Below are 25567 nucleotides of genomic sequence, written 5' to 3'. Positions count from 1 at the left end.
CGGCAAAACGAAACCTCCGAAGAAAGACAGTTGCTTAGGCGCTAACGTACAAGCGATGCAAGCACGTCGGCAAAACGAAACCTCCTAGGAGAGAGACGCCCAGAGTAGTTTCTTTCAATTACCTGACGTCTCTACATTTCAATATTTTTTCTGACGATTTCAATAGTCTCTAGGACCCCGGGCTTACACAGCTAGTTAAAAATATATACAGCATTCAGAATCACTTCAGGGTATTTTTGAACTAATAAAAGCATTTCACATTTATGGAAACAGCTGAAGATCACTTAGCTGTGAAAAATCCACAAAATATAGAAAACTAACAAATTTAATTGTAAGACATTTAATGCTTTAAATTTTATTCTTTTATTAACAGTTCGGCCAGCACATTGGTGCGGTGGTTAGTGTTATCACCTCACAGCAGCAGAGTCCTGAGCTTGGGTGGATTTTGCACTTTCCTCTCATGTTTATAGGAGTTTTGTTTCGAGTACCCCAGTTTTCCCTCCGCATCTCAAGAATGTGTGTTAGATTAAGTATCAACTTCAAATTGGCACAGTATGAGACTGCATTTTAGCGTGCACTGCCATGACATGCTGTCCTGTCCAGGGTTGGATCCTGCTTTGCAAACAATGCTGCCATGATAGCTACTGGCTTCCTGGGATCCGGAACTTCTTAATTGGGTTACAAAATGGATGGATGGATGACATATACTAATTCTTCAAAGCTTATATTATGTTGCATTTTCTCATCTATGAGCAAGGTGAATTTAACTTAGAGAGGCGGCTTTGCTATTAAATAATAGAACTGCTGCTGAATCTAAAGTAGCCCTCATGGTACAATAAAACTCGCCCTGGTAATGAAATGCCTACCTTTTATTAACATATTTTACATACTGGTGTAATCAATTATTTATCATTTTTATAAAGAATTCTTTTTATGACATAATGCACAAATATTTTCATGAAGGGCAAAATGCAAAACATAAGTGGAAAAATATTTAAAATGTCGAGATTTTCCTGAAAACTGTAGTTTAAATTTTACAGCTGCTTTTGTTGTTTAACAATTGTTCATACAATATTTTCCTTTAATTACTTGCGCATTGTGAAGAGTGGGCTGAACGCACCCCTCCGAAACCCCCTCTTAAACGGTTATCCAATGGAAAAAAATACATTTTTTTTTACCTCCTCTTTGGTCGATCAGCTGCTGGCTGGCTGCTACTGCTGCGTAATCTGTATCTCCTGCGGCGCACTTCTGTCATATCACCTATGTCCATATATTTGATCTCTTTTTTCACTTTTACCTTTTCATCAATATCACATTGAAGTTTGATTCCGTGTTTGGAATTACATCGTGACAACACAACGTCTAACTGCCTGTGAGTGAATATCGTGTCTTTCTCTCTACAAGAAATGTGTCTGACAATAGCATTCACACAAGTGAGAAATGATTTCTCTCGCGGGATTTCACTTTCACCAAACAACAAATCTTTTAATTCTCACAGATACACCTCCTCATTGAGAAGAAACACTACTTTTTCCCTGATGGCAACACGAATTAGACGATAAGTATGTCTCCGACTTAAAGTTTAAGTCTGAACAATATATTCAATCTCTTTTCTCTGTTACATTGTTTCACAGAGTAATAATTTCCACTTGTTTGTGCTAATGCGATCTTTACTATTCAAATTTTAGTACTTTCATTATCTCTAGCCTTCTCTGCATGTGTACCGTGACAACGTTTTTGAATCCTTTACAACGTTCTACTTTGTCATCTTACTCTTTGTGTTATTTCAGGCCCCGGGCGCGGTTAAATCTCTTGACACAAAGACTCGTCTCGCGGGACATGAAAGTATCTTTCTGAGAAAATCATGTCTCGTCTCCTTCCAACCTTCCAAGATTTTTTTTTATAATAGAGAGATATCACAGGCTTGCTTTTAGTCTTCAGTCACATGACTTTTTCTTCTATGAAGCAGACACTGGTGTGAATTATAAAGTAGAGATCAGTGCTCACTACTGAGGTGTGGCCTACCTTTTGGCAACCGAGTGTTCTGGTTGGAACTGAATAAAGTAAATGACGTCCTCTAATCTGAAAACAGATTGGTGTTGTTCTGGAGACAGGAAAACACTGACCCTGCTCAGCAGTTTTAAACAGAGGAATGGATAACAAAGAGAAAAATTAATTAGGAGTTTGAATTGTGGACACAGAGGATATGCTGGCTATCAGATTGGCTGGAATGAAAAGCTACACTAAACGTAGCTTTCCAGGACAGAGTTTGCTCGCTCCCAGACACTAAAATATATGCAAATAAATTAGATAAAAGAGTTATTTCTTCCTAATATACTGTGCAATTGGGTTTAAGGTTGGTCTCTGAAAGTTTTTAATATATTTCAGTAACTTATTCTCTAGTTCTAAAGAGATACAGTAAACTGGTAGTTTACTGAGTATGCAGATGTTAAACATACAAGGGACGCTCAAAAAGTTTCCGCACTTTTATATTTTAGTTGGAAACGGTGAAGGCAGGAAGAGCAGTAATTGAGCATTAAAACGTTGGTACGACGCTCGGGAAATTGCATTGCAAATGAAGGGGACTATGTAGAAACGTGAAATAATTTGTTTTTTAATTCCTTAATAAAAAGCGTTAAAAATAGTACCGGAAACTGTTTGAAAGTCCCTCGTATACGTCTCAGTGATTTCTTAATGAACAGACCTTCATACTGCACATTAAATAACTGTTTCTGAGCATCACACTGTGTCAGGCTATACACAAAACAACTATAAAAAATAATACTGAAGACTTCAGTAATTAATGTTATTCTTAAAACTATCTGGCATATAAATATTTTAGTCATTTAAAGTTGAACATGCAAATGGTTGAAAGCTCTTTAAGAGCAAGGACAGGAGAAAAATGGCATGCATAGCTAAATGCACATAATGACTATAGGGTGGTCCAGATCTAATTAAGCAATTTTCATTACGATAAAACTTATTAAGTTCATTATATAGAAAATCACCCAAAAAATCCCAGACCATCAAGAAGTATGCGAACTGATGACATGAAGAATCGTCTTTGCGCCGAACTGGAATCGTCCCCACATAAATCAAAGTCATCCAGATGATCTGGATCTGCATAATTAGATCTGGACCACCCTGTATGCAGCCATGCAAAAAGCAGTGATTATTTCAATGGCTTAATGCTAACATACATTCAAAAAGCACATAGCTGGTATAAGTGAAAGATTAAAAGGGACCGAGGGATATAATACACTGTATAGTATGCAATGCAAAAGAGTCTCTGAAGGAATATTTAAAGCTGCTAGGGTAATCATTCAATCTCCATTAACCATGAGTCTTTATTTGAACTATTAAACACTTCATAACATGTACCTGACTGTACTGTAAAATCCACATAATAATGATGATGATCATATACAGTATACCACTGTATGCATTTTATCACAAGTGATTAAGCCAACAGATTTGACTTGACACTTATAATAAATAGGCTACTTTCACAAGGTTTTTTTTTTACTTGAATGCACAATTTTGCTCATTTTTGATAAGTTAGTGAAGTCATATGTAGGCCTACATCTGTAAAACCAACAACAAAAAGTGCAGGTGGTTCACCCACTGTAAATAAAGAAAAGAACAATCATTGGAGGCATAATTCAGCTGAATCATTGTGTCTCTACTTTTCTTTACTTTTTTTCGGTGTGGAATCGACTTTCATTTTTTCCTTTTGCTAATTTGCTGATTTAACAAATGGACTTAGAGCTAACGAAACATTTTAACACATCAATACGAGGGACATTCAAAAAGTTTCCACGCTTTTATATTTTCGTTGGAAACGGTGAAGGCGGGAGGAGTAGTAATTGGGCATTATAAAAATTTTTACAATGCTAGAAAAATTGCATCGCAAACGAAGGTGACTATGTAGCAAGGTGATGCAATTTGTTTTTGAAATTCCTAACAGAGTTAAGAAAAAGTGTGGAAACGTTTTGAACATCCCTCTTATAAATGACAGAGAAAACTAAGACAACATTTGGCTCCCTACATTCGGTAAATCTTACCTGACATACTGTATTACCAGCCTTAATTTTTACTTATTCAAATCAGTTTCATTTTGTGAGTGTATCCAATAGGATACATACCCATATATTTGTTATTCTTTTATTTGTTTAGCAAGAAAAGGCTTTACAGCAGGGGTATCCAACTCCAGTCCTGGTAGGCCGCAGTCGCTGCAGGTTTTCATCCTAACCCTTTTCCTAATCAGCAAGCAGTTTTCATTGCTAATTAACTCCTTTGCCCTTCATTTTAATTGCCCTGTTTTTAAGGATTTAGTCCTCTGAATTGATTTGTTTCTTCATTAAATGGCAGCCAAACAGAAATGAGATGTGAAACGAGCTGACAGATGAGCAGTTAAATTGGAATGTCAAACTCCAGCCAATTTCACTCCAACCAGTTTCTTAATGAGAGGCCGATTCTTGCTGTTAATTGAATATCAGGACTTGTTGCTGCTCTCGTTCTGCCACAGCAGACTGTTGATTTTCTGTTTTTTCTAAGACCACCGTCAAGATGTTTTGGTGACCTGAGCAGCCAACATGACCGAGACCTTCATCTTTCTTTATTTTTAGGTTAGCTGGTGTTGTTTTGTGTCTCATTATCATTTGGCTGCTTATTAAGGAAAAAGAAACAACTAAGGTGCGTCTGAGTCACGTCAACTAAAACGAAAGCAAAACAAGTTAATGGGCAGCAAAAACAGCTCACTAATGAAGAAGATGGTTAGAATGAAAACCTGCAGCTACTACGGCCCACCAGGACCGGAGTTGGGCACCCCTGCTTTACAGCAATATTGGCTTTGTACCGAGTAATGTATAATTCACTGAAATCTTAGAAACATAATACTGATTGAGCATCCCTAATCTGAAATTCCAAAATCAAACTAAAACCGTTGCTCAGTTACAGCAATAGTGTAGGAATCAACGTGAAATAAAAAGAATTGGCAGCTGTGTTCTATGGTATAAAAACATGAATTGTAAAATACGCATTGGAAATAATCAATGTATCACATCAACAGGAGGTGAGAAGGACTGCTGTTAAGAAAGCTGATAATGAAGATCCACAGGAAATGCAGATTTCAGTACTGAAAACACCGGAATCAGTAAATTTGCCTAATGACACCAGCAGAAGCACAGACGTGACTGCACAGAATCCACCCTCTGACTGAATCCCTTAATGAGTAACCAAGGGAAAGTAACATTATCGCCTAAAAGTGCCTTGCCAGAACATGTCTGCAGTGCTCTAACACACATTAGGTACATAAACCACAATGCTTATCTATACTCTATTTGCTGTTGTTATGCCGTATAGTGAAGGAAGTCTTAAATGTGTGGAGCCAAGTAGTTGCAGCGATCTACGTGTGAGTGTGTGTGTCTCTTCTGTCACCTCACTCATTCAGGTCAGGTCAGGTTGGGGAGTATGTACTGGTACAGCGCGTTGACACACCCATCACACAACGAAACAACTCGGGATGCTGGTTGGCCATCCCCCAGGCAGACACACAGTCCAGTCCCACCATACGAAAATGACCCTCAATCTGCAGCAGCCAGGTGTTACGTGGGTGTCCCCTTGGCCGGGTCAAACCACTCGGGTCTTCAGAGCCAGATCACCCTCAGGGAATCGCGCCGCATGGCCGTAGTGCTGTAACTGACGCTTCCTCACAATGCAGGTAATGTGCCTCATTTGGGACTCCGTGAGCAACACAAAGTCAAACCAGCGGCACCCAAGGATCCTCACTCATTACAATGTACAAATTACTCGTTAAACTTCAGTTACCTTCTGCTACTGACATCCTGAATGCATAACAGCTATACTACTTTTTTAATTTTATTTTCTCATGACAAAAGTCTTTTGCGTATTTTAAATACTGGCGGTTTAAAGTGCACGGACTGGAGGAACTGAGGGCGGGTGTTTTAGGAAAATGCAAATATGCAATTATTCCAAAATCCAAAAATATCTGAAAAAATACTTCTGGTCCCAGACATTTCAGCTTAAGGATGCTCCACCTGCACTCAACTTATTATTTATTTTCAAAAGTTACACTTTTATGGATGACCTTATTGTGCTATGTAGCCCAGTTTATATGATTAGCACCATTTCGAATTCTTTTCCTAAAATCACTGTGATTTATGATCTTTTTTTTTCCAAAATTTATTAGGAGGTCTTAGGATGAAAGTGCAATCCACGTTCTTCTTGGCCTTCACCCGTTGACACTTCATGCAACCCTTTCCAAACCCATTTACGTTTCCCATGATCCTTCCTCTAGCTGTATCGGCACCATTGTGGCAGTGGGGTGTGTGAGATATTTATTCTGTAGCAGCAACCCACCTCAAAACAAATAAAAGTGTTCTTCACCAAATTGAAAAAAGCTCAAGGTCTACATTTACAATCATTTATCCTATTAAAGACTAAGTAAGAGGAATGCCATTTTAACTTTTGATGTGAGGTTTTAGTCAGGCTTGTTTGCAGACACATAAAAAAATGAACTCTTCTGTGAACATTCTGAAATTAGACGAATACAAAAGAAAATGATTTTAATTTCCCAATAACATAAATAGGTATATTAACTAACTGATATTATATAAAAATTACAACTTCATGGTGATGGATTTCATAAGCAAAGGCAAAAATATACTGCATCCAGATAGTAATTCAATTGCAAATTAACATTTTGCTGCTTTAAAGCTGCAAAAAAAAAAAAAAAGCGTAAACAGGCATTTTATCTTGTGCTGAAAAGGGTGATTTATATTATTGTTCCTAAAAAAAATGGAACCTCTCACCATATTACACAATTCTTCAAAACCTTACGTCTTTCTTAATAAGCCAGATATTGGTTTCCCAAATAAGATGTCAAAACCCTTCTTTCTCTGCCTAAGAGTTAATGAAACACATCAGATTTTGTTTAGAATGAAGAGACTGCTGATTAGAGATGACCACAAATTGTCTCAAACACTAGTTAATAAAATTTCAGCAATACAGTAAATGAATTCTGTGTAATAGAACCAATCAGATTATTAAACCTAAAACATCATACAGCATGAAAGAGCCCAACATATTTAAGTTAATAATGAGCTGTTATTGTGTATGTATTAGTACAAACAGGAAATGCATACATTTTAAGAGACAATGATACTTATCACCTATGAAACAAATGATGAATTATTAAGAACTACTACAGTTTCAATGATGTAGCAGAGTAGAAGGACACTGAAACTACATAAAGCAAATTTTCTGTATATTTGGTATGGTACAATTCCCTAAAATATTCAGACTTAATGCTTCAGGTTTGACTCTCAATCAACTTTGTGTTTGTTCAGAATGCAAACACAATATGACTAAACTAAACTAAAAATCACAGTCTTTTATACGAGGGACATTCAAAAAGTTTCCGCACTTGCATTGAAGACGGGAGGAATAGTAATCGGGCGTTAAAAAGTTGGTACGACGCTGGGAAAATTGCATCGCAAGGGAAGGTCACTATGTAGAAAAGTGATGTCATTTGTTTTTGAAATTCTTAAAAAATTGAGTTAATAAAAAGTGCTGAAACTTTTTGAACGTCCGTGTGGTCACATTCTGTAATAGAAAAATAAGGAACATAAAATATTCAAAGGGTTTTCAGCTATTACGGAACTATACTACAGGTGGTCTGTTGGACACAAACAGACACAAACTTTCTTCTTCAGCTCGGTTCCTTTACTATCTTGAACAAGCATCCTGCAAAAATCTGAACACAGTGCTAGTTTCCGACATTTGTCTCTGAAACTTGGAAACTAATATTCTCATAAGTAAACCTTAATGCAGGTATTTATAAGTACACTTTGAAATAAAAATATAAAATCCAATTTACTCATCCAGGCCACTGTCATGGCAGGCAGGCCCCCATCTCGGCAGCAAGAGGCAAAAGTCTGGAGTCTACGATTCCTCCCAGGGCACACCCAGGCTCACACACTCTGGTAAAAAATATCCAAACCCTGCGCTCTTGCAACTTCAAGAAAATTCCCTAAGATTTACAGGGGCCTCTGACTGTGTGCAATGAATGAGACCATCTGTGAGTATCATACGATAGGTGAAAGAAATAAATAAAACTAAACAGCATTTTCACATATTTAAAGGCGAAATTATCAGAAAGCGAAAAATTAGGAGTAGTGATAAGCCAGTGATTCACAGATATAGAGATTGAATCACTACAGGGAAAAAAAAAACATACAAAACTATTGCAACATTTCGTGACCTGTAAAATTTGCACTTTTGACACAGGAAGAAATGCGTTTAGTCTCTCTCTTTTCTCTCTCTATATATATATATATATATATATATATATATATATATATATATATATATATATATATATACAGTGGTGTGAAAAACTATTTGCCCCTTCCTGATTTCTTATTCTTTTGCATGTTTGTCACACAAAATGTTTCTGATCATCAAACACATTTAACCATTAGTCAAATATAACACAAGTAAACACAAAATGCAGTTTTTAAATGATGGTTTTATTATTTAGGGAGAAAAAAATCCAAACCTACATGGCCCTGTGTGAAAAAGTAATTGCCCCTGAACCTAATAACTGGTTGGGCCACCCTTAGCAGCAATAACTGCAATCAAGCGTTTGCGATAACTTGCAATGAGTCTTTTACAGCGCTCTGGAGGAATTTTGGCCCACTCATCTTTGCAGAATTGTTGTAATTCAGCTTTATTTGAGGGTTTTCTAGCATGAACCGCCTTTTTAAGGTCATGCCATAGCATCTCAATTGGATTCAGGTCAGGACTTTGACTAGGCCACTCCAAAGTCTTCATTTTGTTTTTCTTCAGCCATTCAGAGGTGGATTTGCTGGTGTGTTTTGGGTCATTGTCCTGTTGCAGCACCCAAGATCGCTTCAGCTTGAGTTGACGAACAGATGGCGGACATTCTCCTTCAGGATTTTTGGTAGACAGTAGAATTCATGGTTCCATCTATCACAGCAAGCCTTCCAGGTCCTGAAGCAGCAAAACAACCCCAGACCATCACACTACCACCACCATATTTTACTGTTGGTATGATGTTCTTTTTCTGAAATGCTGTGTTCCTTTTACGCCAGATGTAGCGGACATTTGCCTTCCAAAAGTTCAACTTTTGTCTCATCAGTCCACAAGGTATTTTCCCAAAAGTCTTGGCAATCATTGAGATGTTTCTTAGCAAAATTGAGACGAGCCCTAATGTTCTTTTTGCTTAACAGTGGTTTGCGTCTTGGAAATCTGCCATGCAGGCCGTTTTGCCCAGTCTCTTTCTTATGGTGGAGTCGTGAACACTGACCTTAATTGAGGCAAGTGAGGCCTGCAGTTCTTTAGACGTTGTCCTGGGGTCTTTGTGACCTCTCGGATGAGTCGTCTCTGCGCTCTTGGGGTAATTTTGGTCGGCCGGCCACTCCTGGGAAGGTTCACCACTGTTCCATGTTTTTGCCATTTGTGGATAATGGCTCTCACTGTGGTTCGCTGGAGTCCCAAAGCTTTAGAAATGGCTTTATAACCTTTACCAGACTGATAGATCTCAATTACTTCTGTTCTCATTTGTTCCTGAATTTCTTTGGATCTTGGCATGATGTCTAGCTTTTGAGGTGCTTTTGGTCTACTTCTCTGTGTCAGGCAGCTCCTATTTAAGTGATTTCTTGATTGAAACAGGTGTGGCAGTAATCAGGCCTGGGGTGGCTACGGAAATTGAACTCAGGTGTGATACACCACAGTTAGGTTATTTTTAACAAGGGGCAATTACTTTTTCACACAGGGCCATGTAGGTTTGGATTTTTTCTCCTAAATAATAAAACCATCATTTAAAAACTGCATTTTGTGTTTACTTGTGTTATATTTGACTAATGGTTAAATGTGTTTGATGATCAGAAACATTTTGTGTGACAAACATGCAAAAGAATAAGAAATCAGGAAGGGGGCAAATAGTTTTTCACACCACTGTATATTATATATATATATATATACAAATCCAATGTCTGTCTGTCTACTTTTCACGAGAGAACTACTTAACGGTTCTTTTCTATAATTTGAACATTCCGTTGATTTTGTAACTTTCTGATTGCGCTAAGTATCATAGTTCGTTTGTAGTACTGATTTATTAGCGCGAATCTGAGACAGAGGCTGCAGGCCGAGGGGAGGAGGAATGGGGCCTCCTCAGTCACGCGCCAGCCTCGGGACGTGCCTTACATCCGCTTAGCTAGCGAACGAGAGAACTACTTAATGGATTTAGATCGGGTGTTTTTCTAGAATTTGCTTGAACATTCTGGTTGCACTTTTTGACTTCTCTCATCACGCTAAGAATCATAGTTCACTTGCAGGAGCAATATCTTCATGATAATCTGAGACAGAGGCTGCAGCCAAGGAGAAGGGGAAGCGTGACGTCAGGAGTGGGGAGCCAGGCAGGGCCCTTCTCAGTGTCCTGTTTCACTACTACACGGGCAAAGCAACGGGGGATGGCTAGTTTATTTATAAAACCTTTCTTTCACCCCCTATATTTTAATCTAAGATGCAAGGTTTTTCTCCGTGTGCTGTAGCATTAAGAAATTTGCTTTCTGGTGTGTGCAAGACTGGATTAGTAAGGCCAAGCTGGCCCTGCATGTTCTTATCTTATATATAATCAGTTATTTGTGCATTCTATTTTTTCCCCCTCCTGCCATGAAAGCTTAACCCCCACAACTTTTTAAAATATGAAACAGGTGGACGCAAAAAATTTTCTAGCCATGTTACATTTACAATAAAATATATTACTCCCCGCGACTTTCAACTAAACCCTTATTCTGAGAGAAATACGAGTCTAAAAAGGGGTGTGATGTGATGCCTAGCCCTTAGGGAGCTCTAATCCTTTGTCACACACGTACCCTTGGGAGGCAGTTAAAGGGCCTGAATGAGGGTAACTCCATGCCAGGCCGGGGGTGTTAGAGAGTACTGACCCTGTCTCTCTTTCCACTGCTGACTGATTATGGGAAATTCCGCCTGATTCTGAGGATGGCACTTCCATTTCCAGCCCTGATGACAACACTTCCAGTTCCAGCCCTGATGACGTCACTTCTGGTTCTGGTCCTAATGACATCACTTCCTATCCGCACCTTTAAAATCGCCATCTTTGCCTCATCAAGACATTTCTGTTCTGGACTCAAATCTGTACTCAACTGTACACAAAACTTAACTCTTTGGCAGCCAAGAAGCAACATACGGGTGACTGTCCCAACTCTTTTTGTGGCTCACTTGCCTCTTCCTTGACACCTTACTTCCCACCCCAAAAAAGCATAAAAAAAAAAATCACATTTTAGTGTTAATTTCAAAAAACTGTATGCAAAACAAAAATTTGCTGTTTCACTCATCACTTAAATAGGAGATTAAGAGTACCTTTATAATAAAAATGTTTGGCACTAAAGGTGCCACTCCAAACCAAGGAACAGGTCAAGATGTGAATTCTGCATTGTAGGTTAACCTGTGCACGGTACGGAGTGGATTTCAAAGAGCCAAACACCAAGGGCGTTCACTAATACTGGCATACAGGGTAGGGTGGGAACATAGTCATACATCAAAACATTTAACCTTAGAGCACATCTGGCCATTTGCTACTTGGTATGATCAAGCGAAAATCTGCAAAACAGGTCTTGTGGTCATATAAAGAGGAAATTAAAACTTTGTGAGCTAACAAAAAGACATCATAAATCATAAAAACAAAATAGCATCCCTTTCTTATCCTCTGCATTTAAATAAATACCGCTTTTTAACAGGGCACAGAAAAATATGGCAAAAAATTCACCTTTAAACAGAACAATAACCGAATGCACAGAGATAAAGCTACATTGGCGTGGCTCTGGAATCCAAAGGTGAATGTTTTTGAGCGTCCCAGTCAACTTGCTCACTTCAGCCCCATCAAGAATTTGTGTCATCCATAAGTGATATCCAAGCAGCCTGAGGGGGGGGAAAAAAAAGATGAAGATAAAAAAGAAACTCCTCGTAAAAAGAGTGCAAAGTGAAAATGACTTAAAGCTGCAATCAAGTGAGCTGCCATCAGATATTAAACGTGAAGGCCGGATTATTCATGCAAGCGGCATACATTATTTCACTTACTCATTTTTACTTGAGATATCTGCATATGAAATGTTTCAATGTGAGCCGGTCGTTTAAGATGAAAAATATCGTCTCTGGCTTGAAAATCAAATCTGACCAGTTCCTAAACCCAATGGGTTTGCAAAACACACAGCAAATATTCCAAAGGGTTGATTACTTTCACAAGGTATTAATAAACTGATTCAGGTCGTGCAAAAATAAAAATGTTACACATTCAACAAATTAATTAAATTGATAAAAAAAAAAGTATTACAGCTTTATTGAACCAGAAGCTGTCTGCTGTATGTGTAAGGGAGAAATCCACTCTGGCCAGGGTGCCGTCCATACACACGTCCTCACTCAGTCACTCAGACCAACTCAGAAAGTCTTATTTAATCAAAGGGGGCTGTAGAAGGGAAGCAAAATGCTGAGCTGAAACCAACTTGAATACAAGGGAAGTAACTGTACCCAGCTGTACACAAAATGATTATAAATCACCTATGCTTGATTTAATGTAAATTAAAGAAAATGTTTCGAAACATTAAAGTCTAGTGTTTTTATTTTTGGATCATTTATTGAATTTATTAAAGGCATATAACATTCCATACAATCAAGTCAAACTTAACAAAAATAAAATCAAATCAACCTCCACCTGTGAGAAAGACCGGAAGGCCAATGGTCAGAGTAAAACTGTTAAGAGTAGTACAGAGAGAAAGGAGTCTTTTCCTCCGATGTAAACGCTTATTCTAAAATGTTATTGATTAGATCCTGCCATTGTTATAAAAAAAGGTTTGAACAGATCTGATTTTTTTTCAGTTTCAAATAGTACTAGGCAGAGGTGGGTACAGTAGCCAAAAATTGTACTCAAGTATGAGTAGCGTTACTTCAAAACAATATTACTCAAGTAGAAGTAAAAAGTAGTCCACCAAAAACTTACTCAAGTAAGAGTAAAAAAGTACTCGGTGAAAAGACTACTCAAGTACTGAGTAACTGTTTGAACATAATAAATTATTTATTTTTTAGAAATGTTGTAATAAGACACAAAAATATAAAATACTGTGCAAATTCTGCTATTTCCAAATAATAAAATAAAAAAATGAGTACAGTAATCCCTTGCTATATTGCGCTTCAACTTTCACAGCTTCACTCTATCACGGATTTTATATGTAAGCATATCTAAATATATAACGCAGATTTTTCGCTGCTTCGCGGGTTTCTGTGGACAATGGGTCTTTTTACTTCTGGTACACGCTTCCTCAGTTGGTTTGCCCAGTTGATTTCATACAACGGACGCTATTGGCGGATGGCTGAGAAGCTACCCAATCAGAGCACGCAGTTAAGTTCCTGTGTGCTGATTGGCTCAGTGATGGAGCGCCGAATTCGAGTGCGCTGCGTTAACCAGGAAGTCTTGTCTCGCTCATTCAGCATCAACGAGTTTCGCTGTGTAAAGAGTTAACTTTTGCGCTCTTTTCTGTTTATCTTTGCGCATAGTCAAGCCCTTCATTATGGCTTCAAAATGATCTGTCTATCGTAATGGCTGTAACATATGTGATATCGGAGACGCTCGATATCTTTAAAATAATATTTAGGTTTTACTGTATATAAAAAGTGTGTTTACATACATAATTTTAATGAATCTTACCTAATATCTAAGAGAATAAAAAGGGTTTATGCTGTATAACTGTGTGGGAAAAGTTTATAAGAGTGCGGGAGAGTTTATAAGGGCTTAAAATATATAAAAAATAACCATATGAACATATGGTTTTTACTTTACGGATTTTCTCCTTTCGCAGGGGGTTCTAGAACGCAAACCCTGCGATAAAGGAGGCATCACTGTAAAAATAAATCACATCTTTACAAAATAAACATGCACAAATAACACAAAGTTCCAAATCTCAGTTTTTCACAACAAGTTTTTGAAGCCGATACATACAGTAGGTAACATGAATGTTTGAAAAGTGCAAACTACTTACAGTGATGAGATATGCTGTACACTGACAGTATAATACTGCATATGCACTTTGTGGTATAGCGGGTCTGCGGTTTAAAAAAAAAACAAAAAAAATAAGGCCAGTTTCAAATCCATAAAGTTAATCGGACCAGCCGCTTATTCGGACCGAATCCTAAAGAACCGAAAGAGATCATATTACATAAGCCTAATATTGTTCGCTTATTTGGACCAAAATTCTGTTTAATTGGACCAAAGAATGAGACAGAGAATAAGAAAAAGAAGCCACTAGTCACCCGCGGAAAGCGGATGTAAAGCGGGTCAGCGACATCGGGAGGATCCCTGGGCTCCCCAGGAGAATTTATGCTTTTATCAAAGGTCAGGAAGTCAGAAAATTTGTACCAAGTGCAAACAGGGGGGATGAACATGCCTGCCCTTTCTTTCCTAAAACGGACCGCCCAGTAGCCAGCGACAACAACAACAACAACAACATTTATTTCAATAGCACATTTTCATACAAACAGTAGCTCAAAGTGCTTTACATATTAAAGAATAGAAAAATGAAACAGCGACATGAAGTCAAGCGTAAACAAGTGCAGTGCGTAAACAGAATGCGTCAGATCACACTAGAAAAGTGCTTCAGACGTTGACTGGAATTAGGTAATGTAACCTTTTTTATTGTGCTTCGCATACTGAGTGTCGTGTAGATTATTTAGAAGAATTTGTAGATTTCTTTTTCAATAAACAAAGTTGTAAGCAACCGTACATATATGTAGTTCTTGTTTGTACGTTCGCCATACACGTGTGCAGCACAATAAAAGTCATAATGACATTTTAATATGTTACTTATAGCACATCCCGGACCAGCCTGTTATTAGGACCAAAATGATCGCGTCCCGATGTGGTCCGATTAACTGGAATCGACTGTACTTCAAAGTGCTTTACAGGATGAAAAAAATATAAAAATAAAATTAGGCAATAGTAATTAACATACTATTAATACTATTAGAATAAAAGTAAGGTCCGATGGCTAGGGAGGACAAAAATAAACAATAAAAAAACTTCCGACGGCTGGAGAGAAACAAAAAATCTGCAGGGGTTCCAAGGCCACGAGACCATCCAGACCCCACTGGGCAGTCTAATTAACATAAATGATCTCAATCAGTCCTCAATGTCTCTTCTGGAATAGAAATAGGCAGGAGGTGAGGAAAACTTGGCAGATTTCATTAAAGTCTAGTATTAGGAGAATAATTAAAATCTTTAGGATTAAGCAGGCTTAGAAAGCGGTACGGTATGGTATTTCAAAACAGGCAATCAGCTCAGGTCATCTCTTAAAAACAAGAATCTAAAGATTATGAGATTAGATAAATAATTAGCATTACTGTACACACAAAAACGAATGAAATTGCATAAAAAGTGTCAAACTGCATGCAATCCTCGACAGTTTAACTGATTTATTTCTGAACTTACTGTACATTATGTAATCGAATATTAGGCTGTGGGACACTGAGCCTATCCAATTGTACTGGTCTCAAGGTGCTAACCAGCCTTCATGTGGGCACCAGTCCACTGCACAGTACCTGCCCTCTTAACTCCAACTGGGCCTTTTTTTAGGGTTGGGTTCATAGAAGGTAAACCCCGAAACTGTGAGTCCAAGCAATTCAAATAAAATACACACTACCTTTTGCTTGATAAATTAACCCAATTCTAACTGAAAGAATTTATCGACAATTGAAAAGATTTTTATGACTTAGCCCTAAAATTCAGTTTGCAAGGAACTAATGCATCAATTGGCACAAAAAAATCTCAACAGTGCTGCCAGAGAATAAAGGCCATTAATACCAGGTGTTTTAATGAATCTTCCCAGTTTGCACTCTTTATGTTTTACTTGCCTGAGAAAGATGAAAGAAGTCAATCAAAGATACCCTCGGGAAGACGAGGCAGTGCAATGTGGCAAAGAAATGTGAATTGCGCTACTTAAGACATTTGAACCAGATTGTTTAATAGAATCTTGGAAAGTGCAAGGATGTATGAGGAGAGGAGAAGAAGTGAACTGGTACTGATTTTTAAGAATAAGGGGGATGTGCAGGACTGTAGTAACTACAGGGGGATAAAATTGATGAGCCACAGCATGAAGTTATGGGAAAGAGAAGTGGAAGCTCAGTTAAGAAGTGAGATGATGATTAGTGAGCAGCAGGATGGTGTCATGCCAAGAAAGAACACCACAGATGTGATGTTAACATCATGTTAATTTTCACTCGTATGCAGATGACGCTCAGTTATACCTTCCATTTAGATCAAATGAAGTTTCTCCAATGTTGTCTTTAATTAGTTGTGTTAAGTGAATTAAAGGAGTGGATGGATGAGATCTACCTATCTTTAAATACAGATAAAACAGAGATGTTCATTTTTGGAGGGAATGACGGTGATCACAACATTATTCTGTTATCATTTAACTCCCCATTAATTTTACTGAATCAGCCCACAATCTAGGAGTTATCTTTGACTCTAGCATGTCATTTAAAGCGCATATTACAAAGTTGTCCAAATCATGTTTCTTCCATCTTAAAAATGTTGGGAAATTAAGGCGCTTTCTAAATAAACAGGATTCTGAGAAATTAATTCCTGCATTTATTTCTAGTAGGATTGACTACTGCAATGCGGTGTTCGCTGGCTGTTCAAACTGTTCTTTATACAGCCTCCAGTTAATCCAAAATGCTGCTGCAAGAATTATTACAAGAACAAGAAAATATGAACACATAACTCCAGTTCTTAAACCCTTACACTGGCTCCTGGTTAAGTTTAGGGAAGATTTCAAAATCTTCCTTTTAACATATAAAGCATTAAATGGCCGAGGTCCGGCTTACTTGTCTGAAATTATCATGACTTACAAACCAGAGCGCACATTAAGATCTCAAGATGCCGGTCTGCTTATGATTCCAAGGATTAATAAAATAACAGTGGGAGGTCGAGCTTTTAGTTACAGGGCCCCTAAACTGTCGAGTGGTCTGCCTGCTATTATAAAAGATGCCCCTTCGTCTCAGCTTTCAAAGGCTGAAGACTCACTACTTCAGTTTAGCACACCCTGACTAGAGCTGCTGATTAACTGTACAGACTGCATCTCTGTTGTTAGTCATTAGCACTAAAACATAAGTAACATGATCGTTATAATTAGATACTAACCCTCACCTATTCTGTTTCTCTTCTCGGTACTCAAATGTGGCACTTGCTGCCCACCTGCCAAGTTGTTTTGCCTGCCTAAGGTAAAGTCATCCCTGATGGAGGATCGCAGGAATCGTGAGAAAGAGGGGTCCTTTCATCAGATTAGCGTTATTTCAGCAGTGGAATGACCAAATGGGGGAGGCAGCCTGATGGATGAGGTCTCCAGGACTCTTAACAAATCCAAATCATATTATGTGATATCATCTACTGTTAAATTCTGCTCTGTACTTCAAAAAATTTTATTTTTATACTGTATTGAGGATCTGTTCTGCTCTGTGTATTGTATTGTATTGACCCCTTTTCTTTTTGACACCCACTGCACGCCCAGCCTACCCTGGAAAGGGGTCTCTCTTTGAACAGCCTTTCCCGAGGTTTCGTCCAGTTTTTCCCTACAAGGGTTTTTGGGAGTTTTTCTTGTCTTATTAGAGAGTCAAGGCCAGGGGGGGCTGTCAAGAGGCAAGGCCTGTTAAAGCCATTTGCGGCACTTCTTGTGTGATTTTGGGCTATACAACAATAAATTGTATTGTATTGCATTGTATTGTATGTTTGCTCTGAGGATGTTGATGGAGAAGTATAGAGAAGGCCAGAAAGAGTTGCATTGTGTCTTTGTGGACCAGGAGAAAGCATATGACAGGGTGCGATGAGAGGAGTTATGGTATTGTATGAGGAAGTTGGGAGTGGCAGAGAAGAACATAAGAGTGGTACAGGATATGTACGAGGGAAGTGTGACCGTGGTGAGGTGTGCAGTAGGAGTGACGGATGCATTCAACATGGAGGTGGGACTACATCAAGGATCGGCTCTGAGCAATGGTTGATGGACAGGTTGGCAGACGAGATTAGACAGGACTCCCCATGGACTATGATGTTTGCGGATCACAATGACATTGTGAGAATAGGGAGCAGGTTGAGGAGACCCTGGAGAGGTGGAGATATGAGAGGAGAGGAATGAAGTTCAGTAGGAACAACAGAGAATACATGTGTGTGAATGAGAGGGAGGTCAGTGGAATGATGAGGATGCAGGGAGTAGAGTTGGCGAAGGTGGATGAGTTTAAATACTTGGGATCAACAGTACAGAGTAATGATGATTGTGGAAGAGACGTGAAAAAGAGAGTGCAGGCAGGGTGGAATGGGTGGAGAAGAGTGTCAGGAGTGATCTGTGACAGACGGTTATCAGCAAGAGTGAAAGGGAAGGTCTACAGGACAGTAGTGAAACCAGCTATGTTATATGGGCTGGAGATGGTGGCACTGACCAGAAAGCAGGAGACAGAGCTGGAGGTGGCAGAGTTAAAGATGCTCAGATTGGCATTGGGTGTGACGAGGATGGACAGGATTAGAAATGAGGACATTAGAGGGTCAGGTCAGGTGGGACGGTTGGGAGACAAAGTCAGAGAGGCGAGATTGTGTTGGTTTGGACATGTATAGAGGAGAGATGCTGGGTGTATTGGGAGAAGGATGTTAAGGATAGAGCTGCCAGGGAAGAGGAAAAGAGGAAGGCCTAAGAGAAGGTTTATGGATGTGGTGAGAGAGAACATGCAGGTGATGGGGGTAACAGAATAAGCTGAGGAGGACTGAAAGATATGGAGGAAGATGATCCGCTGTGGCGACCCCTAACGGAACCAGCCGAAAGAAGAAGACGACATTTTCATATAAAAGTCTTTCTCGTGCAGTACTGTGTTCGACTTATCTGAATATCTGAAATCTTAAAAAATACTTCTGGTCCCAGACATTTCATCTTTTAAGGATGCTCCACCTGCATTCAATGTATTGTTTTATTTTCAAAAAGTAAATTTTAATGAATGACCTTAATGTGCTATGTAGCTCAGCTTATATGGTTAGCACTGTTTCGAATTCTGTCCCAAAAGTCACTGTGACTTATAATTTTTTTTTTTAATTTATTAGTAAGTATTAGGATGAAAGGGCAATCTACAAGCATCTTGGCTTTCACCCGTTTACACTTCATGCTACCCTTTCCAAACCCATTTACGTTTCCCATGATCCTTCCTCTAGCCGTATCAGCACCATTGTGGCAGCTGGGTGTGTGAGATATTTACTCTGTAGCAGCAACCCACCTCAAAACTTTAAATAAAAGTGTTCATCAGCAAATAAAAAAAAAATTAAAAAAAAAACTCACAATCATGAATCCCATTAAACAATAAGTAAGAGGAATACATTGCTGCATCTAAATTTTAAATGTAAGGTTTTAGTCAGGCTTCTTTCCAGACACATACGAAAAAATGAACTCTTTTGTGAACATCCTAAAAATCAGATAAATAAAAAATTAAAGTGGTTTTAATTTCCCAATAAGACAAATAGCTATATTAACTAACTGGCACTGTATACAAATTACTGTACATTAACTGCAACTGGGCCTTTTTTAGGGTTCGGTTCACAAATACCAAAACTATGAGTGCAAGCAAGTCAAATAAAATTCGCTTGGCAAAGAAATGTGAAGACATTTTCACATAAAAGTCTTTACTGCGTTCGACTTGCAGAGTGTTCAGCTTGCATAATAAAGCCGACATCTTATTTGTCTAGATGACGGTAACTTTAAAGTCATTATTATTATTATTGTGCCATGCATTGCTATTATCCTACTAAGCGCGTTGCACGATTTAAAAACATTCGTGCCTGTCTATTAAACTATTTGACTGCGCAATGGTACGCTGTCTCTGGTATAAAGCATTACTACGGCTTGGTCGGGAGGCCCCTGAACGGTACGACGCCTACCTCCGTGCACGACCGCTTATAATGATTTTGATACAACGAGCTATATGATAATGCAGCACGACACTGGGGTCGCTCCACGAACGAAAAACATATTTAGGGGCCAGCAAATCATTTCCCCAGTTATTTATTATGTAAATCCACAAAACTGAAACGATAAAAAGGAAAAAAAAAATTATAATAAAGTGCCATCTTGCGAACGCGTCCGGGATGCATTTTACACAAGCGCGTGCACGCCTGTATAAAGCGCACATTTTCGCCTCCTCCACCGGATATTTCCGAAAGCCACGATCCGCTGCAGTACCCGTCCTCCTTCCCTACGTATAGAACACCTTCACAGCTTCTCGGTTACAGCTTTACATATAAAATCTTAACGGATGCAAGCATCACGCTTTATTAGTGGAAACGTTAATTCGGCAACAAACACTACGGAGAAATGCAACACCACTGTAATCCTTAATCCAAGCAGCGTGTCGCTCCCCCTCAACAATGCAATATGTGTACAGTTTATTATTTTTTTTTTTGTCCGCAGTGCAGAACAAACCTCTACCACTCAATAGGAATCTAGCAACAACCCTCTTCTTCGCGACAGGCGGCGCACGAGGACACCTGTTCCCAGATAGAAAAAAAAAAAATCAAGCACCATGCGCTTTTGCGTCCGCCCAAATCAGTTCGCGTCCAATGTCCTATTCATAAATTCACCTCGTCCAGTTGGCGTCAGCTATTATCGTTTCTCATTGGATAAAGACTACGAGATGGTCTTGTCACTCAACTCTAGTAAAAAAAAAGCTCCGCATATATTTAGTGGGAAGCATTTCAGAAGTGTACTACGTCCACGTGAGTAAAGCACTCTGGGAGATGTATTTCAGCGCCGGTGATGCCGTAAAGCTTTGGAACGAGCCAACATGCTTGTAAAAACTACATTTCCCGGCAGTACCTTCAGTCCTATTATAATAAGGCCTGCAGTGCAATGAATTTAACAGAATTATTCAAAGCTGAAATCACGTAGAACACTCTGTTTAATTAGTATTATTAAAACGAATGATGTTCAGGTTTTTGTGATTCTTTCTTCTTTAAGCGATAACCTTAGTAAAATATACACGCTTTAAAAGAACAAGGTGCTACTGATGGGCGTTTACTACACACACAAACTACAATAGACAAGGTGCCGATGCAAGGCAAAGCGAATGGCTAAACAGAAACGTATACATACGAGGTAGACGATGCGCGCTGAAAATATGTAATAAAAAACTTTTGCTTGCCTGACCTGTTTTTCTGCCGCCGGGCTAAGATCGCTGTGTTGGAAGCATCGCTGAAGTGCATTATTCGGCTTGCAGGGTCATTGCGGGTTTTTTGCTCATTTGCTGTTGCACCATCCTCCACCCTTCTCACTCGCTCGTCTTCTCCTCCTGAATCAGCATCACAGGGATTCTCCCACAATGCACTTCGAAGGGCTGCGCTCCGTTAACTGTCAGCAGTAGCTTCTACTTTAATGTGTTAGTTGCGTGGCAACTTGGCGAAAGTGTTGTAATAAGGACCATCAGGTAATGCTACGGAAGAATGTCAAACGTGAAGGTAATCCTGACAACAATTAGCTTGGGAAATGTTAAAAAAGGCAATTAACTAACCTTATTCTGTATTATTTTGGCCGGGTGAAGTGTGGCATTACGTTTTATATTTACAATTAATAAACATCGATTAGCAACGGATGCTGAAATTTGAATGCTTGGACAGGAAAATGAATAAATGTAGCATTCTTCATATATAACTGTTAATGCACTCATTGAATTTGTTCATTTATCAGGTTGTATATTTTAAACAGAAATTATCACAGGTCTGCAAAGTTAAACTCATAAAAACTGTGAATAGTTTTTTTTATTTGCATTCATGAACAGAACAAAAAATATATTTGGAATATTTCTCTCATGTCACATTTATGCACAAAACTGAAAAGAAATGTATTTTAAAAATTAACAAAATGCATACAATGTTGTTCCAAATCAATTTAACATGAAAATATTTTACCATACTCATATTTTGAAGCAATATGTAAAGAAAACAACAATACATATTCATTTACTTACATATAACTTCTCTACTTTTTATCACTTAGTTTTTTCATTTAAAAATAATAATTCTTTATATTTATATAGCAGTTTTCTCACTACTGAAAGCACTTTACATAGTGAGTAGGGAGCCACTTCAACCACCACTAATGTGTAGCACCCACATGGATGACTGGACGATTGCATTTTTGTGTCAGTACTCTTACCACACATTGGCTGTTAGGAGGTGAAGGGGTGAGAGACAGAGAGACACTCAGTCAGTTAGAAACAGGGGAGGATTAGGGGGCCAGAATGACCAGGTCAAGGTGGACAATTTAGCCAGGACACCTACTGTTTACAGTCAGGACCTCGGTTTTATATCTCCTCCGACAGACAGTGCCAGTTTTTACAGCACAGTGTCCCTGTCACTGACCGAGGCATTGGAATCCACATTCAGACCACAGGGTAAGCGGCCCCTGATGGCCTCACCAACACCAACCCAAGCTTTTCCCAGATGGCCTCCCATCCAAGTACTGACCGGGCATGAATATTCTTAGCTTCAGGTGGATGACCTCTTCAGACGTGCATGTGGTACACATTTGGCAGCCTGTCATTTGTACACTTTTTCTGGTGTGTCCCTATGAATCATCAAGCAGTAGTTCACCATCATACTGTCATCCCAAAGTCCCTGGTACCTTCATTTCTTGTTTTCACATCCTGATGGAACCTTTCACCCTGCTCTTCACTCACTGCTCCAAGTCTATCTGGGAAAAACTCAAAAATCAAATCCAAAAAGTGAACGTTGGCACTCATGTTGCAACCTAATTAAAAAAAATTATAATTTTTTCACAATTTCTTTATACCTAAAAACTTCTTTGAATGATACCCTAGCCTCTTGTTCCAGGCTGTTCATCGCACCATTAAATTTGGCACCAGAAATCAGTTTTCTAACATCAGGTTGGGCAAAAGTGCCCCCTTTCAATTTAGCCCAAGACAAACACACAAACATTCAACACAATTTACATACAACAGGCTTCCTGTGACAAACGTCTTCATTAAAACTAGATAGATAGATAGATGTAAGGCACTATATGATAGATAGATAGATAGATAGATAGATAGATAGATAGATAGATAGATAGATAGATAGATAGTGTCAGGGATGCCAGGGGCAACGACCTGGCCGGGACGCCGTGAGGGACCGGATGTGGGTCTGCGCCGACCCTGGATCACGTGGGGGGCCGCCTTCCTGGTTGGTTTGGGGGCCACGGGTTAAGGGCATAGAAGCCCCACCCTGCAGGGGCCCGTGGTCACCGCCAGGAGGCGCCCCAATGCCTTGGGGACCTGTTCCCTTATCACTTCCGCCACACCAGGAAGTGCTGGGGGGAAGATTAGGAAGGTCACCCGGAGAGCTGCTGGGAGAACACGAGGGAATGCCGGGAGCCACCTGGGGCTGGAGTCGGGTGGAAGACAGACAAGGCACAAAGGGAGTGTGGAGGTGGCCCGAAGAAAGGCATATTGTGGCCAGGACTGTGTGTTGGGGTTTGTGCACTACTTTAGACTGGGTCTTAGTGACCATTTATTGTAAATAATTATAAATAATAAACGTGTGGTGGTGATTAAGAACATGTCCGCCTGTCTGTGTCCGGGTCGGCTCCACAATAGATAGATAGATGTAAGACACTATATGATAGATAGATAGATAGATAGACAGATAGATAGATAGAAATGAAAGGCACTATAATAGATAGATATGAAATCTGCATACATGTATATTATATATGCATACACATATACAGTATATATATATATATATGCAGTATATATATATATATATACACACAAATATATAAATATATATATATATAAATATAAATATATATATATATATTGTGGTCCCTGGCCAGGATGCCCAGGAGGACTGGAGGAGGGCTTGTGCCTCCTCCAGACAGCGAGGGGGCATCCATCCTGGTTATGTTGGGGGCCTCGGGTAAAGGGCTTGGAAGCCCAGCCCTGTAGGGACCATTGGCCACCGCCAGGCGGCGCCCCAGTGCCTGAATATCCCGGGAGCCCAGCACTTCTGCCACACCAGGAAGTGCTGGGGGGAAGACGACAGGGGACACTCAGGATGGCTTCCGGGTGCGCAGCCGGCACTTCCGCCACACTGGGGTGTGGTTACAGAGGAATGCCGGGAAGCAGCTGGAGCCCATCCGGGTTCCTATTTAAGGGGCTGCCTCCCTCCAGTCATCGACAGAAGTCGGGTGGAAGAGGACGGAGCTGGAGGGAGGACTAGAGGCGGCCAGGAGAAAGGCAGTAGGACTGTGTGGCCTGGACATTGGGGGATCAGTGCTGGATGCACTGGGGTAAGTGCACTGTAAATATTGTTGAAAATAAACGTGTGCTGGGTGAAATATGATGTCCGTCTGTGTGTGTCCGGGCCAACGTCCACTATATATATATATATATATATATATATATACATACACACACACACATACACAATTACATATACATACATACACACATACATACATACATACATATACATATATACATATATATACATATATATATATATATATATATATATATATATATACATATATATATATATATATATATATATATATATATATATATATATATATATATATATATATATATATATATATATATATATATATATATATATATATATATATATATATATATATATATACATACATATATATATATACATATATATATATATATATATATATACATATATATATATATATATATATATATATATATATATATATATATATATATATATATATATATATATATATATATATATATACATATATATATATATATATATATGAAAAAGTTTGGGAACCCCTCTCACCCTGTATAATAATTGACTCTACTTTCAACAAAAAAGATAACCGTGGTATGTCTTTCATTTCCTAGGAACATCGGAATACTGGGGTGTTTTCCAAACAAAGATTTTTAGTGAAGCAGTATTTAGTTGTATGAAATTAAATCAAATGTGAAAAACTGGTTGTGCAAAAATGTGGGTCCCCTTGTAATGTTGCTGATTTGAATGCCTGTCGCTGCTCAATGCTGATTACTGGCAACACCAAATTGGTTGGATGAGCTCGTGAAGCCTTGAACTTCATAGACAGGAGTGTCCAATCATGAGCGTTAAAAGTTATTTAAGGTGGTCAATTGCAAGTTGTGCTTCCTTCCCTTTGACTCTCCTCTGAAGAGTGACAGACAGCATGGGATCCTCAAAGCAACTCTCAAAAGATCTGAAAACAAAGATTGTTGAGTCTCCTGGTTTAGGGGAAGGCTACAAAAAGCCATCTCAGAGGTTTAAACTGTCAGTTTCAACTGTAACGAATGGAATCAGGAAATGGAAGGCCACAGGCACAGTTGCTGTTAAACCAACACAGCAGGTCTGGCAGGCCAAGTAAAATACAGGAGAAGCATAAGTAGAGGCAGGATTGTGAGA

The 25567-nt window shown here is 38.9% G+C and overlaps 1 protein-coding gene across 1 annotated transcript in view; it reads right to left on the bottom strand.

Annotated features, from left to right (window-relative positions):
- The window catches only part of ttbk1a (tau tubulin kinase 1a), a 161657-nt gene extending 140245 nt beyond the window's left edge, over positions 1-21412 (bottom strand). The window contains exons 1-2 of the mRNA XM_039738448.1: positions 21288-21412; positions 11837-11988 (exon numbers count right to left, since the gene is read on the bottom strand). The gene's annotated coding sequence lies outside the window, so the exon portion shown is untranslated. The remainder of the gene's footprint in view (positions 1-11836; positions 11989-21287) is intronic.
- Positions 21413-25567: the final 4155 nt, after the last annotated feature.

Source organism: Polypterus senegalus, chromosome 16 (assembly GCF_016835505.1).
Source record: "Polypterus senegalus isolate Bchr_013 chromosome 16, ASM1683550v1, whole genome shotgun sequence".
NCBI classification, from domain to species: Eukaryota; Metazoa; Chordata; class Cladistia; order Polypteriformes; family Polypteridae; genus Polypterus; species Polypterus senegalus.
The sequence above is the reverse complement of the archived record's forward strand: the minus strand, read 5'-3'. Positions and strand labels throughout refer to the sequence as shown.